General features: G+C 35.7%; 1 protein-coding gene and 2 non-coding genes across 3 annotated transcripts in view; all 3 read left to right on the top strand.

The window, feature by feature from the left end:
- LOC126738415 (unconventional myosin-XVIIIa) overlaps positions 1–15,327 on the top strand; it is a 563,322-nt gene that overhangs the window by 121,702 nt on the left and 426,293 nt on the right. The window lies entirely within an intron of this gene.
- Trnai-aau (transfer RNA isoleucine (anticodon AAU)) lies at positions 4,036–4,109 on the top strand. The gene has a single exon. It is a non-coding gene; the product is annotated as a tRNA-Ile (tRNA).
- On the top strand, positions 4,474–4,547 carry Trnai-aau (transfer RNA isoleucine (anticodon AAU)). Its single transcript has one exon. It is a non-coding gene; the product is annotated as a tRNA-Ile (tRNA).

The raw sequence follows: 15,327 nt of genomic DNA, 5'->3' as shown, positions 1-15,327 counted from the left end.
TTTTTTTTGGCGAATGTGCACCTCACGTTATTTTAATAAATTGTCAAAAGTTGATCCAGAGGTCATAATTTTATTTAGAAATACTACCTACATATTTAATATATCAATACCAAAAGTAGATTATCAGATTTTATTTTCTGGTTTTTGGCTTGTCTTTTAATTAGCATTTTATTACTTCTATGACTGCACAATTTCACCTGGCCAAATGAAACCTTAAAAACGAGGTATTTTAGTAAATTTGTCCTTATTCTAATTTAAAATCATAAAGCTATCTCCTCCCTCTATTAAGGTACCTACCTAGGGGTTGCTGGTTGCCGATGCCGGGTTAATTCCATAAGGTTGGTGAATATAATAATATTGTCATTGTATAGTATTGTCATAAGACAAGAACCCAATGTTTGTGTAACATTTTGTTACAATCGGTTAAGTAAAAGTAGTTCAAAAGTCAAAAAGTGCAATATTTGAAACAATCAAAATGTACATATATTTTAGATACGGGCCAAAGATGAATAAAACTGTTAAAAAACAGATTTTATTAATACTAATATACCTAAAATAACTCAATTAACGTGTCACCAGTAAATCTATCTAAATCAAAACAACCATTTCAGCTTTCAACCTCCAAAAACGTTTTATTTATTATACAGGTAATACAATTTCAGCGATGGCTTGACGGGGCCACGGGGCGATAAGGCGACGGGGCAATACCAGTGCGCTCTATCTGAAAAGTTGTTACGTAGACTCTTGTCTAAACTTGCGTAATTCATTGATGACTTTATATGAGTAGTGGAAGAAGCAAGCTTTGTAATTTTCACTTTTAAATGCTTAATGTCAATTACTCCATTTGTCGCCCATACAGCGTCATTCGAAATTAGTAAAGACGGGTAGCAAAAAAATGCATTTCTCACACTGCAGCCACAAATCCAATCACACAAATTGTACATTGATTCTTTAAAATATTTTTGAATATCTTCACCCCTATCCTTTGTTGTTTGTTTTAAATTCATATTTGGTTTTGGTCGACCACTTTCCTTTTTCTCAGGCCGTCATAATTATTTAAATTAAAATCTGTTGGAACATCATAATTTAATGTTCCAGCAGATTTTAAGGCAATTATTTCGTGCGGGCGGCAAACAGTAACTATTTAAAACAAAACTGAAAACATTCATCCAGTCGGGCCGTCGACTACGTTAGCGATATAGGACTGAAAGGTGACTCTCACTCCCGCCCACGAAATGCTAATCTGCCTTCTTTGTTCTATTTTACATGCATTTCTCCATAAGCCATAAGAACTGTATAGGGACAATTTAAAATACGGCCCAGCCACGGGCTTGTGATGCGCGCGAGGCGCGACGTTAATAATATATTTATTTGTTTTGCCAATGCAGACTGCTTAGAGAATTTTATAATTCACAATGAAGTTTTAGATAAAAGATATTTATAATAAAATTGGGATTTTTATGAGATTATTTAAGGGGGGTCATTGACCAATTGACCCTAAGAAGGAGCCGCCACTGACTTTATTGTGTCGCTGAAGGACAAACAGGGGCAGTAAGCTGTAAAAAACAAAATTTTAAACTTGTTTAATTAATAGAAATATGGTTTTCTTACTATGGCAAAAATGACTTTTTCCCAGAGAATGGAAATCATACATCAATCATAAATGTATCATACCATGTTTCGGGTAAATAATATATGGATCTTTCTTCCTTCCAAAATTTTTTAATTTTCTTCAAATATTCTATACACCAGCTGACAATTCCATTACAGCAGCTCTTTTGTTAACCATCTTAAGCTTAAATCCAAGTTTTATCAGGTATCTCCGCAAGGTTGAGACTGATAAATGTTTGTCCCTTGCCGATAAAGTGTCCTTAATCATCTCTATGATCAGAACCTCATTGTTTTTGTATGTAGAATCCACACCTTTTCTTAGCGATTTGGCAATATCCGTGTCAAGTCCCTTTGATTGTCCTGCATATTTCCTTTTTATTCTGTCTTTAATCCCTTTTTTTACAGGCATATTGTACTATAGGGAACCCCTGTTAAAAACGTTTTTTGCAAAGCACTACAATCATTTGTGAACTGAGGATCATTCCTTAGATTGTTATTGATATTTAGATAAATTTGTTTGGCGTGTGTACTTAAACAATTACGTTTCAAAAACTGCTTAATTTTCCCCTGTAGCTTCTACTTCCCTTGCTTCTTTTTGCTTCCTCAACACTATAAAATGTAAAACTATCAGAACTATGTAAGTCTAAATGACCGTCCAGATCACTCTTATTGTTTTCATCACGAATGTCTTGTCATTGATGTGATTGAATGAATTGTCTTTCTTGTACACCCACGGTCTCCATAAGCCCACACAAACACTTTTCTCTTCATTTGCCAAATTTTCCTGCCTATTTTCCCAGGGTCGAAACATTTTAAAGTCTTTAGGTATAATACCAAAACAAATCCACAAATACAAATAAAAAAAACACTTCACTGACACTTCCTCACTTTTACTGCAAAAAATCTAAACGAATACAGGCCAAATTCTAAATTCTCCACATTCATAAACGTGTAAAAAGCAAAACCCGCAAAACTCATCAAATAATAATACCCTCACATAACCCCCCCTCCCAACTATTAAAGGTGTGAGACCCATCCAACAACTATTTTAAAGGCGATAGACCCATTCTTAAAGGTCTCTTTAAAAACACGACGAAAGTAATACAAAAACAGTCCAAAAATTTATTTGGGTACGGCCCCGTAATCTTCAAAATCAGTGGGATAGAGAGAGATACATAATGGTCAGGAGGGCTTGGCAGATAGTATCTGTTTTTGCCTGATCAAATGCTTCTTCCACGTCAAAGAAAAGAGCAAGTGCTATTTCCTTGTTCTCTATGGTTTCCATGGCTAACTTAGCGTATTTATACAAAATTTGAATTATATTATTAAATATTTATACTCTTTGCTGTTAACTTATAGAGAGAATTTGTATATTCAGCTAGATGGCGCTCCAATCCATAATGCTGCACATGTGAGAAGATGATTCAATGAAAATTTTCAAGATAAATGGATTGGTCGCAATAATCCTTTTGTAGCATGGCCTCCTAGGTCTGGATTTTTTTCTATAGGGTTCTATCAAAAATAAAGGTTAACCCGTCGATGAACATTAGAAGCATTGAAATTTAAGAAAGCTATCTGAAAACTTACATAGATTATATGGATAAAAACCGGTAGCGTCGTATGTATGTACTTAAAAAATAGTAATAAAAATTAAAATGTCTTATTTTAATGACACACTCTTATTTCTATGATCCCCTATTCTACGTTTATAATGACGGTTCTCCCTTGATTTGATACAATGTTATGACAATATCGGTATTTACTTGTGAAAAGATTGGCCTCAGTTGATCGCCTTTTTTCCATAATGCGGCACAAGTTTTTACCATTGTTTTTAGTTTTTATTTTAAATACAAAATAACAAATAACTAATACCAATCAGTTTAATTAACATTATTATATGTGTTAATATATATACCTCAAAATTTCCGGTTTTGAAAATGTGTGTAAACTTGACAACGGAGATTCGGTGAATATGTTTCTAAAAAAAACACGCCCTTTGCCCCTAAGCACATGTTGCACCCAAACAAAGTTGTTGTTTACTAATTCTAGTTTTTCAATGTTTCTAATGATATTATCCCAGAACTTCGAAAATTCATGGAGAGTTAGTGGGTGCCAAGGTGTCCTCCTTGTTTCAATGGGTTGGCCTTTTTTAATTAAAAGCCAACTAGATACTATAGATACAAAATAGAACAGTGAAGCTAATATGGTTTGTGCAGTCAACTCTATAATTGGGTGGTTTAAAGTGCATCTTATTTTCACGGAGTGCAAAAACCTTCAGATGTATGGATATATGTATGAGACTGTACCTTCTAATGTCTAAAATTAAATCATTTAGTCCAAATATAAATTACGACCTGCAATTATATATTCTTATCAAGTTCTCGAAAAATCATAAGTGTGCAAAATTAAAATTTGATAACAACTGGCCCATTAGCTCAGTTGGTTAGAGCGTCGTGCTAATAACGCGAAGGTCGCGGGTTCGATCCCCTCATGGGCCAACAATTTTTTTTTTTTGGTTTTTTTTCCTTTAGTTGGGTGACAATTTTTATTTTTTATTTTATGTCGTAATAAAATATACAGGGTGCCACTTAAAATTATCGACTATGGTCTATTTTCGGTTACAGGGAGGGAGTAATCTTTAATGATTTTTTATGAGTTTTAGGGAACCGTACTAAAGATCCAAATTCCAAAATGCTTATTTAAAAAATAACTGACCACTTGGCCCATGATTTCGTGGTTATCCGGTATAGTAAGGATTTTTTTATGTATGATTTGCCTAAGTTGATAAAATTTGTAAAAATTCCGATTAAATTTTCGAAAAATCATCAAATTAAAAACAAGTTATTTTTAAATGTAATAACTGGCCCATTAGCTCAGTTGGTTAGAGCGTCGTGCTAATAACGCGAAGGTCGCGGGTTCGATCCCCTCATGGGCCAATATTTTTTTTTTTGCTTTTTCCGTTTTATTGGGTAATATTAATTATTTTTGTTTCTAAACAAGTGGTATCAAAATATTTATTTTCACAACCTTTTCTGGTGGATTTAACATTTTCAGACAAGGTTCTTATTGTATAGCCTAATTTTATTTCGGTCATCTGAAATTGATCAAAAATTATTCTCTGAGTCTCTGGTAATAGTCAAATATGTCATAAATGCCTTCAACTGCCTACAAAAAAAAACTTTAGTTTCTTGAATGGCCTTCACGATCGCCGGATTTATTACCCACCGATTTTCTTGTTGTCCCTAAAAACAATCAATTCATCTACATTTTAACTATTAGGAAGTAATGACACTGATGTACCGTTTTTAATGGTATCACTCTGATCTATTAAGGCCAAGGAACTAAGAAAGTAAAGTGAAAGAATGGCAATAAACAAAAGTGATTTGCACCAAATCAATCACGCTCTATTGGACTTCGTGGTCGAACTGTTGGCGCAGTAATCGCAGATCTATAGTATGAATTTTATTGGAAAGTTGATGTAATATTTTTTAATGTTATGTTTTATTAATGCAGTCGAATTAAAATTTTTGATTGTAAAAACGTTCCAATAAGAAATTCCACAAACGAAATTAAGGTCAACTTAGGAATCATTTGATTATCTATTCTAAGTCTGAAGATTTGAAGAAAAACTTGGTAAATAGTTTCATGATACAAAATACTGGTGCAGCACACTGCATCTAACGAGCCATATTATTTGAAGGAAAAATGTAGAGAGTAAGCTTATTGAGCTCAATGGTAACCTAGCATCAACCATTATATTTTTAAGTTATCTACTTTCTTTTGGGTTAATGTAATTTAATATGGCAAATGACAGGTAAAAATGATTTTACTATGAGATGACGTAAAAGAAAAATCCTAACCTAAAACATATTGCGACGTTGCTACGTCACTTCTGTCACAATGACAAGTGACAACTATGCCATTCGCAACCCGTTGCCAGTTTATCCAAAATGGCTGCCTTTTGGCTTTTGACTTTTAAAGCTTCTTCTAATTTAATCTAAGGCACCTAAAGTAACATTCGCTTTATTTCAGGCTAGTCAATTCTAAATTCCATATCTGACTAAGTCTTATTCACATAAGTTTATTTGAGATATGAGGGGCACATGACTTTTTCTTGTATAGGCAGCTAAAATAATTGTTTTTTTTTTTTAGAGTTCTGAATTCTGAAGCCATTTTTTGATGATTTCTGAAGAGTGTCTTAGGAATTCATTTCAGTTCATCTATTTATTAATTCTTCCAGGAAGCGCGAGTGATTTCTGTTTTGTTCTAAGGAATTGAAAGGGTTTCTGGACTTTTAAAGCCACTTCTGAGTCTTGGGAGAAGAAGTTTATGAGGTTTCTTCCAGGAATTTGAAGTCATTTGCAGACTTTTAAAGCACGTGTGATTATTTTCTCTATATTCCAGGTTATTGATTTGTGATAAAGTATTAGGCACATGAGTTTGTGCTATGTGTTTTTTTCTACCCCTTGCATGCATTTGGGGTCATTTCTTTTGTTCTTTTAGGAAGTTGAAGCCGTAACTATTTCTAGTTATCTTAGATTTTCTCCTTAAAACTGCTCAACAAACTATAATTTTAAGACTGTAGCAGTAGATTACTCTACAGTTTTGGATAGAAAGTTAATTTAGCATCAACCAATACCTCCTATAGAAAAGTATTGTTAAGTATTGTTTAGGAGGTATTGCATAAACTCGTTTATGAAGAGATATCATATTGAGCAGTTTTAATTAATTGGAAAGGAATTCTGCCATTAAGAAGTCTTTCTAGAGTCTTGACTCTTCTAGACAAGTAAAGTAATTGTTTCCTTTTTTTAGGGTACTGAGTTCTGAAACCATTTTTCCATAACTTCTGGGTCTTAAGAATATCAGTTCATTTATCAATTTTTCCAGGCAGCTGGAGTGATATCTATTTATTTCCAAGTAATTGAAAGCGTTTCCAGAATTTTGAAACCATTTATGATTTTGTCCAGAAATTTGAAGCCACTTCTGGTCAGTCTTATTAACATACATTTATTGGTTTCCTCCTAAGAAGTTGAAGTCAACAAATTTTTAAAGCACAGGAAGTATTTTTGTCTGTATTCTAGGATATTGAGTTTTCAATCATTTTTGACAAAGTGTTAGGCATATGAGTTTACTTGCTACTTCTTGCAAGCGTTGTAGTTTTTTTCTTCCAGCTAAATGCATCAATTTTCTAAGTTATCTCAGAAGTGCTAAGCAGATCTTACATTTTATTTGATCAACTCATTTATGAAGAGATATCACGTTGGCTAGTTTTAATCAATCCAAAATTGCTCCATCATTTAACAATTAATGGCTTCTAGTTGAGATGATGTCAAATGTGAAAATATAGATCACTTTTTCTTGGATTGATTATAAAAATGAAGAGAAATAATAAGTTTTAATCAAAGTAAGAATTCCTCTAAAGTTAATCTTCCTGAAGAAACTTGATAGTGTCAATTCCCTATAAAAATTCAGAAATGGCTGTTAAATATGAATGCATTTTACTTCGTGGAAAGTCGTAGTAACTGTAGTAATTTATGTTTTTCTCCGAGCAATTGTAGGCATTTGCAGACTTAAAACTTCTTATTTTTTCCAGGCATCTAAAGTAATTTTTACTGTATTTCACACTAGTAAGGTCTAAGAGTTTATTTCAGACAATTGAATTTTGAAACCATTGACCAACGTCCAACGTCAGACAGTTGAAGGCATTTACATACTTAAAGCACCTGGAGTAGTTTTTTTCTACATTCCTGGTTATTGAGTTTACATCACTTTTTTCTTCAAGGCAGCTTAATAGACCATTTTTTTAATCCTTTCAAATTTTTTGTTGCAATAATTATCACTAATAGATCTGTTTCATGGTAAATAAATCACCAAACAAAAAAAATTAACCTTGACAACTGTAACCTTACTATTAGTACAAAAAATCAATACCTCCGCCGCAGGACATAAACAAAACATGTTCTCTTAAAACAATGAAATGTCTATAATAACACATTACAAACATTGAAAATTAAAATATGCGGCAAAATGTAAATACGGTAGAGCGGCTAGTAAGTGTGTAATTATTGTTATGATAACTGTTCTTTTACGTGGTGTAATGAATGTTTTAAAGCGCCAATTAGCACTTGCATGTGTTACTTAATAAAAGTTATATTTTCGTAATCCTTATATTTTTTAATATTTTTATCATTTGAGGGGCAATTGGGAATTTAGGGTTCTTTGGGGACACTTATTTTTTCCCTGTATCAGTTTTTACCTGGACATCAGCAAGAATTATAGGTGTGTCTTTGAATCTTGCCAAGGCTTTCGACGCAGTACCACATAGAAAAATCTTAGAAGTGCTTGAGCACTATATGGGACGTTATAGGGACATTTTTAATGGCTCCATAAGAATAAGCTATCAAACTCACTTTTCCAGGATCACTTGGGCCTACTATTCTTCATTTTTTGGTTCGCGAAAAATGGTAAAATTGCTTCAGAGATAAAATGATTTAAAAGGTTCCTCAGGTGTTGAGATTATTGTCTTTTTTCAGAGTACTTCAGTCAGACATATACTGACAAGGTCTCTACTTAAGAGAGTAGCTAGCTAAAGGACAAAAATACAATAGCTTGTATTTTTCTCTTTTAGATTTTATTTCTCCGAATCTTCTAAGATACTGCAACTTTTGTTGCAACAACATCTCAACCAATTTCTTAAAGATTTTTCCAAGGATACTGGGCTCTGTTGTCAACCTTTTTGAGAGCTCAATCTGTGTTTTACCATCTATTAGTTTAAATGCCATTTTATTGATTAGCAAATATGGTTTTCTTGCAAACCAGCTCAACTCAGTTGTTTTCACTCTTCAACAATTGACTCATCAACTCATTCCATTTAATTTAATGGCAGTCTGCCTTGCAATGCCTTGGTGTAATTCTAACAAATAAAGTTAAATTGAAGTTGTTTATTCATGTTAATAACGTTAATACTTATGAGGAAGTATAGTATCCAGCCTGTGCGTCAAAAGATTAGAATACCATGTTGGTGAGTTCCAATATTTAGCTAATCTTCTCGTCTGTAGCTGCCAGGCTGCCACACTCCGCACAGCTCCTCCTTGTAATCCCAAAATGTGAAATGGTTGAGGAGATGGTACAATAAAAAGATGTGAGAGTAGAATTCGGGAAAGTAGGAACTGCACATTGTAAAATGCCAGTCCTTAACTTACGCAATAAATCAAAATTTCTTGCGAGTTGATTATCGATGCATCGACTTTAAGGCAGTACGAATTCAGTATCAGTTACAAAAGCCAAAAAACACCTGTTGAAATTGAAATTGTCAAAACAGTGGGCTGCCAAGGCAGTTGTGCATATAGGTCTCCTGATGGACCCGTCATGCCCTACCGGGGGTTCCCAGAGCCCGATGGCCTTAGAAAAACCGATAAGTCTCTCTGGTCTGAAGGACTTAAAGTCGCTCGGTGCACTGAGAGTGTTACCCAAGTATTTGAACCTGCCGCGCGTGAGTGATGGGCATTTCAGACCACGTGGTCAACGGTTTCATCCTTCTCCCAGCACCCCCGGCATTCCGGGTCGTTCGCATTACCGATAATATGGAGATGGCTTCCTTAGTGCCAGTGTCCGGTTAAAAGATCTGTCACGAGACGAATTTCGCGTCTTTTTAGGCGTAGTAGATTTTTGGTAGAGGGCTCACCTATGTGCGCTTTGGCCTGTCTCATACCAGACTCAGTTCATCTTTGGTGGGTCCACTTGCCCAGCAGACCCTTCATTGACGCGACCGCTACGCATTTGGCTATACCAATTATGGGTTCCGGCCCCATCAGCACATTCGCGGATCGCAGTCTGGCAAGAGAGTCCGCTTCCTCATTACCTGCATGGCCTGCGTGGCCAGGTACCCAGACGAGCTGGACTCTGCAGCCAACCTGCACCAGTTTTTTTAGGACTTTTATGCACTCTAGTACAAGCTTGGAGCTTACGGCCGTGCTAGCCTTAATGGCAGCTCTGCTGTCCGAACATATTAATACGACTATATTGTGGTGTCCGCAGCTTAGGATTTTCTGTCGGTATTTTAATACAGCGAATAGTTCACAGTATACTTACAGTCACTGGAGCCATGCAGTCACTGACCATCAGAAAGAGAGGACATTCCTGTATGGCCCGTGACCAAATTTTTTCGTGACCAGTACGTAGTTCGTTAAGGACGTATAGCCTGTACGCAGTCCTCATTGCCTCGAATTGCACAACGAGGTCCAGAGGCGGAAGGCTCTGCAGAGTCTCAAGCGCTCTAGTTGGCGCCGTTCGCATGGAACCCGTTATACTGAGACATGCAAGGCGTTGGACTCAAAGAAGCACGAATTTTCGCTTTTTCCGTACATGATCACCAAACGATAGTCCCGTATGTGAGAAGGGATCTCACAATGCGCGAGTAGATTCAGTGAAGGATCTTAGGAGACAGACCCCGGGTATTGCCGAAAGCCCGCCTGCAGGCTCATAGCGTGTAGGTGGCCTTCTTGATTCTGGTGTCTGCGTGATCGTACCAGGAGAGTTTGGAATCTAACTTGCCAGAAATCGAACTGTCCTGGAGTAGAGCCACCTATATTGACCAGATATATAAACGTGGCACGCGTGAGTGCTGAGCACTTCTCAATTATGTGATTAGCAGTTTTTCTTCCTCCTTCAAACACCAAAGGCACTTCGTGCTGTTCGTATTATCTTGGGTGTGCAGATGGTGTGATTATTGTATTGACAGATACGTCAACACACAGATTTAGCACATCTTTATGGTCAGGGGGCACCGCTCTGTGTGCTTTAGCCTGCCTCATGCCAGGTGCTATAGCGGAGTATAGTTGCTGTTAACTATAATCTATTTTGTAGTTTATTTTTGTACAAATTTCTTTAAATAGAATATTGGTGGAAGCACCTATGTCTTGCTGTTAAGCACACTCTCTCAATCTTTTTGATGTTTTCCGATTTGGAATCTATATTATTATAATGGTGAAATCTTAACGAATGAAGTTGAATTCAATTTTTTTTCATGCCAATAATGTTAATATACTTTATGAGAAAGTACATCATCCAACCTGTGTCTCGTAAGATAAGAATACCATCTTGATGAGTCTCAATATCTGGCTAATCTTCTCTAGACTCGCCTAATGCATGCACACCTCTTCTTTGTAATCCAAAAAATCTGGTAGAATAGAGACATGTGAGAATAGAAGTCTGCAAAATAGGAACTAAATACTGTAATATGTCAGTCCTTAAATTGCAATTTAGAGCAAAATTTCTTGCGAGTTGACTAGACCCGACCATAGATGCTTCGACTCCAAAGCAGTACGAATTCAGTATCAATTCGAAAAGCCAGTAAGGCGCTGTGATTTGACAGATTTTGTGAGCAAACTGTATTGCTCAGAAATTTAAAGCATTTATTTCTGTCCTGAATACTAACGGTAATCCATGCTGTCCGTATTGCCTAGGGTGTGCGGATGTCGTCTTAAGTGTTAATTAGTTGTTTCAAGGTCGTTTGTAGGTTTTGATACGCGAAAACCATTCGAGCCCCAATAAATTTTTCTCGTTTTTGGTCCTTCAAACTGGAATTAAAAGGAAAAAAATATGTTAGTCTGAATGAAATTTAAGTTGTAAACCTTCTTGAGCCATCGTCAACTGGGCTGGGAAGTCAGATAACTTGAAAAATTTTACTCGGAATGCTTTGCCCTCTAAACCATATTTATAGAATATTCTTTCTTCATTCTAACATAATTTGTTTCATAATTTTACATTTGTTTGTTTTTAAGATAATTAATTTCTGGTTAGTGTAGGTCCGTTAGAGATAAATGTCCTTTAGACTGTCAACTCAACTAGAAGCGAGATAACTTGGAAAATTTTGCCTAGGCTGCCTTGCACTATAAACCACATTTGTAGAACACTCTTTTCTCATTTTAACGCAATTTGTTTCATAATTTTATGTTTGTTTGTTTTTAAGATAAATAATTTTTAGTGAGTATAGATCCATTGGAGATAAACGTCCTTTAGGCTGTCAACTTAAGTAGTACCGGATAACTGGGAAATTTTTGCCTGGACTCCTTGCACCATAAATAACATTTGTAGAACACTGTCTTCTTAATATATTGCGCTTTTATTCATAAATTTATCTGTGATGGTTTTTGAGATAATTAAATTTTAGTGCAAGTAGGCCCATTGGAGATAAATGTTGTTTAGACTGTCAACTCGACTAGGAGCGAGATAGTTGGAAAAGGTTTGCCTAGACTGCTTTGCATCATAAGCAACTTTGTTGAATATTCTGTTCTCATTCTAACGCGATTTGTTTCATAATGTTATCTTTTATGGTTTTTAAGATAATTAATTTTTAGTGGGTGTTGGTTGCTAAGGACAAACGACCTTTGAACTACCAAGTGAATTAGAAGCCAGATAACTTGGAAACTTTTGCCTAGACTGGTATGCATCTTAAGCAAAATTTTAGAACACTCTTTTCTTAATATAATGCAATTTAATTCGTAATTTTATGTTAATTGGTTGGAGATAGACCTCGGTGAAAACTGTCAACTGGACATTGGATGTTTGGTCCTTAGAGCCGGAACTCAAACGTGATTTCTGTTAAATGGTTTGTATTGGCACTTTGAATTGAATATTAATTTGAGATTTATGTTGATTAAAGAAAAAATTGATAAACAATTATCCATTTGAGTAACATCTCTTTACGGTCAGAAAGTCCAGCTATGTAGCCTTTTTTATGCCAGTTGATGTAGCGGTGTACGAGGGTGGTCCCAGATGTACCCGGCCTGACCTAGAGATGTCGGTAGTAGTTTGAAAAATATCAGTGTATTAGAAAGTATACAATTTATAAAGCATATGTTTCAAGTTTGAAGACGTCACGTTGTTTGACGCCACTATTTGTTTGGCAGCCATCAATAGTGAACGTTTTCAATGAATTTATGAAAATGGAGAAAATTGGTCATCGTTATGTGATACAATACTTTTATTTGAAAGGCCTCAGCCCAACCAATATAAAAGCTGAACTGGATTCTACTCTGGGTGAGTCTGCTCCTTCGTTAACAACAGTAAAATATTAGGTAGCAGAGTTTAAACGAGGCCGTACGAGCTGCCAAGACGAGCATCGCAGTTGTCGACCAAATGGGCTCACGATTCTAGAAATTTTAAAGAAAATTCACAAAGTGGTACTGGATGATCGTCGACTGAAAGTCCGCAAACTAGCGGACATAGTAGGCATTTCAAAAAGTGCGGTACATCCGATATTAACTGAAAATTTTGACATGAGAAAGCTGTGTGCAAGATGGGTGCCGCGTTTTCTCACACTCGAGCAAAAACAGTGTCGTGAAGATGTTTCAATTGAGTGTTTAGCGAAATTTAATAGCAACAAAGCAGAATTTTTTCGTCGTTTCATAACCATGGATGAAACATGGGTCCATCACTTCACACCTGAGACAAAAAAACAATCAAAACAATGGACTCAAAAGGGAGAACCGGCTCCAAAGAAGGCGAAAACCGTTTCATCTGCAGGCAAGGTCATAGGATCGGTTTTTTGGGATGCGCGAGGATAATTTTCATTGACTATCTTGAAAAAGGTAAAACTATCAACGGCGAGTATTATGCGAACTTATTGCAACGTTTGAGCGAAGAAATCAAGCAAAAACGGCCGTATTTGGTTAAGAAGAAAGTGTTGTTTCATCAAGACAATGCACCAGCTCACAAATCCGTTATTGCAATGGCCAAAATTAACGAATTTAAGTTTGAATTGCTGACTCATGCATCCTATTCGCCAGATTTAGCCTCCTCAGATTATTTTCTGTTTCCAAACTTAAAAAAACTGGCTCAGTGGTCAAAGATTTTCCAACGATGAAGAAGTGATGTCTGCAGTTAATGGCTATTTCGAGGCGCAAGGCAGTTTTTGTTATAAAAAGGGTATCGAACTTATAAAACATCGCTGAGAAAAGTGTATAGAGGTGAAAGAATATTATGTTAAAAAATAAATAAATTTTTTTCCAAAATTTTCGTGTTTTCTTTCTTGGGTCGGGTACTTCTGGGACCACCCTCGTATAGTTGCTGTTAACGGCAGCCTTTGAGCGGTACCTTTGACAAATAAACTGCAAAATTGAATATTGGTGGGGGCAATTCTATCTTGTGTGTGAGCAGATTCTTCTTAACCTATGTTAGAGGTGGAAGGTTCAACAGAGTGTCACGGGCTCTGGTTGAGGTTCTTTGTTTAAATCTCAACCACTCTCGGGTTGAAATTTTGCCTGCGAAATTTGTCCTATCATAGTCCTATCGATAGTAGATCTATCGCTGGATCTTAGAGCACAGACTCCAGGTGATATCGAAAGCTCCTCTGCAGACGCAAGTGATTTTCATTATCCGGATAACTACGTGATCCCAACACGTAACGCGTCGCGTCGTTATTGCATTAAAACCATCAATTCCGCAACTTCCTGATATCGTTATCTCTTAATCGCGGCATCGAAAACAATGCAAGCTTTCTTCTTCCACAGGAAAAGTATAGTTAGTTCTCTGTGTGGGGAAATTAAAAGTAATTAACATGCACCGCTCGACAAGTACAGTAACTAATGCTTAATCCGTATACGGATATATATTAGGCTGACCTATTCAGCAGATTATACATAACTGTGTTTTTTGTCAAGTTTGACCTTATATTAAGTTTTGCATATAAAAAAATTGATATTCTTAAAAAGTTGTTAAGCAAATAGGAATTTTATGTAAAGGTGAACTTTTCAATTATTAGGTAACTACAATCATCGACTGAATGTATATGGCGTCATGTATATTTTTAAAATTGAAGGAGTGGCTTGTGATGCAGTAGGGAAAGTCAATCGCGAGTAGCAGAGCAACGTTTACCTAACGGATAAGTGAGGAACATATCATTCAAAGCTGAATTATTTGAAAAACACTTTACATACATGAATGAAATAAAGAGTAAATAATTACTGATAAAGCAAGTGCGACACTCAAACTACTTGTAATCTTGTACAACCTCTGAACGCACAATAATCTCATATTATGGCAACATACTAAAGAACTGGTTGATAAATCAGAGCTAATTGCCCATAAAAGGATCACGGCATTAAGCTGAGGGATTCCTTTAATATTTTTCAAGCATCATTTCTCATTTCTTTTGCAAAAAGAGTAAACATTTTCATAGACAAAAAACGTTAACTCACTGGTTACTTTCCGTAGTAGGAAACGACGTAATTATGAAAATTTCTGCACGCGCTACAAAAATCACACCAGAAGAACTGGTTTTGCAGATTAAATTATTTTCCATATAGGCTCAGATGTTTAAGGCATTTATCTTATTATGAATATATTATGCGAGAATGTAAATAGGTACCATGGGTGTAGAAAACTGTAATTTTTTAATAAACAAAAAATGGCATTTAGGAAATAAATAATGTAGTCAATGGCATTTTATTTTCTTTGATCTGAGCGGCATACTCCGTTCGTTTAGGAATTTTATATGCCGCCTACTTATAATATAATAATCACTTGCTTAAATCTCAGCTAACAGTAATGACGTATAGTTTTGATTAATTAAAATGCATCCCTACAGACCTAACAAATTTACAAATGTGGATAAAATACAGAGCACACCAAAATGCGGCAGAGGGTTCTTTATCTAGAAGAAACTCATAAGAGAGAAAGCGACAAACTTTTCATCTATCTACGAACAGTGGCATA

This window comes from Anthonomus grandis, chromosome 7 (genome assembly GCF_022605725.1).
Source record: "Anthonomus grandis grandis chromosome 7, icAntGran1.3, whole genome shotgun sequence".
Classification (NCBI taxonomy): Eukaryota; Metazoa; Arthropoda; class Insecta; order Coleoptera; family Curculionidae; genus Anthonomus; species Anthonomus grandis.
This window is presented reverse-complemented; position numbering and strand designations above follow the sequence as displayed.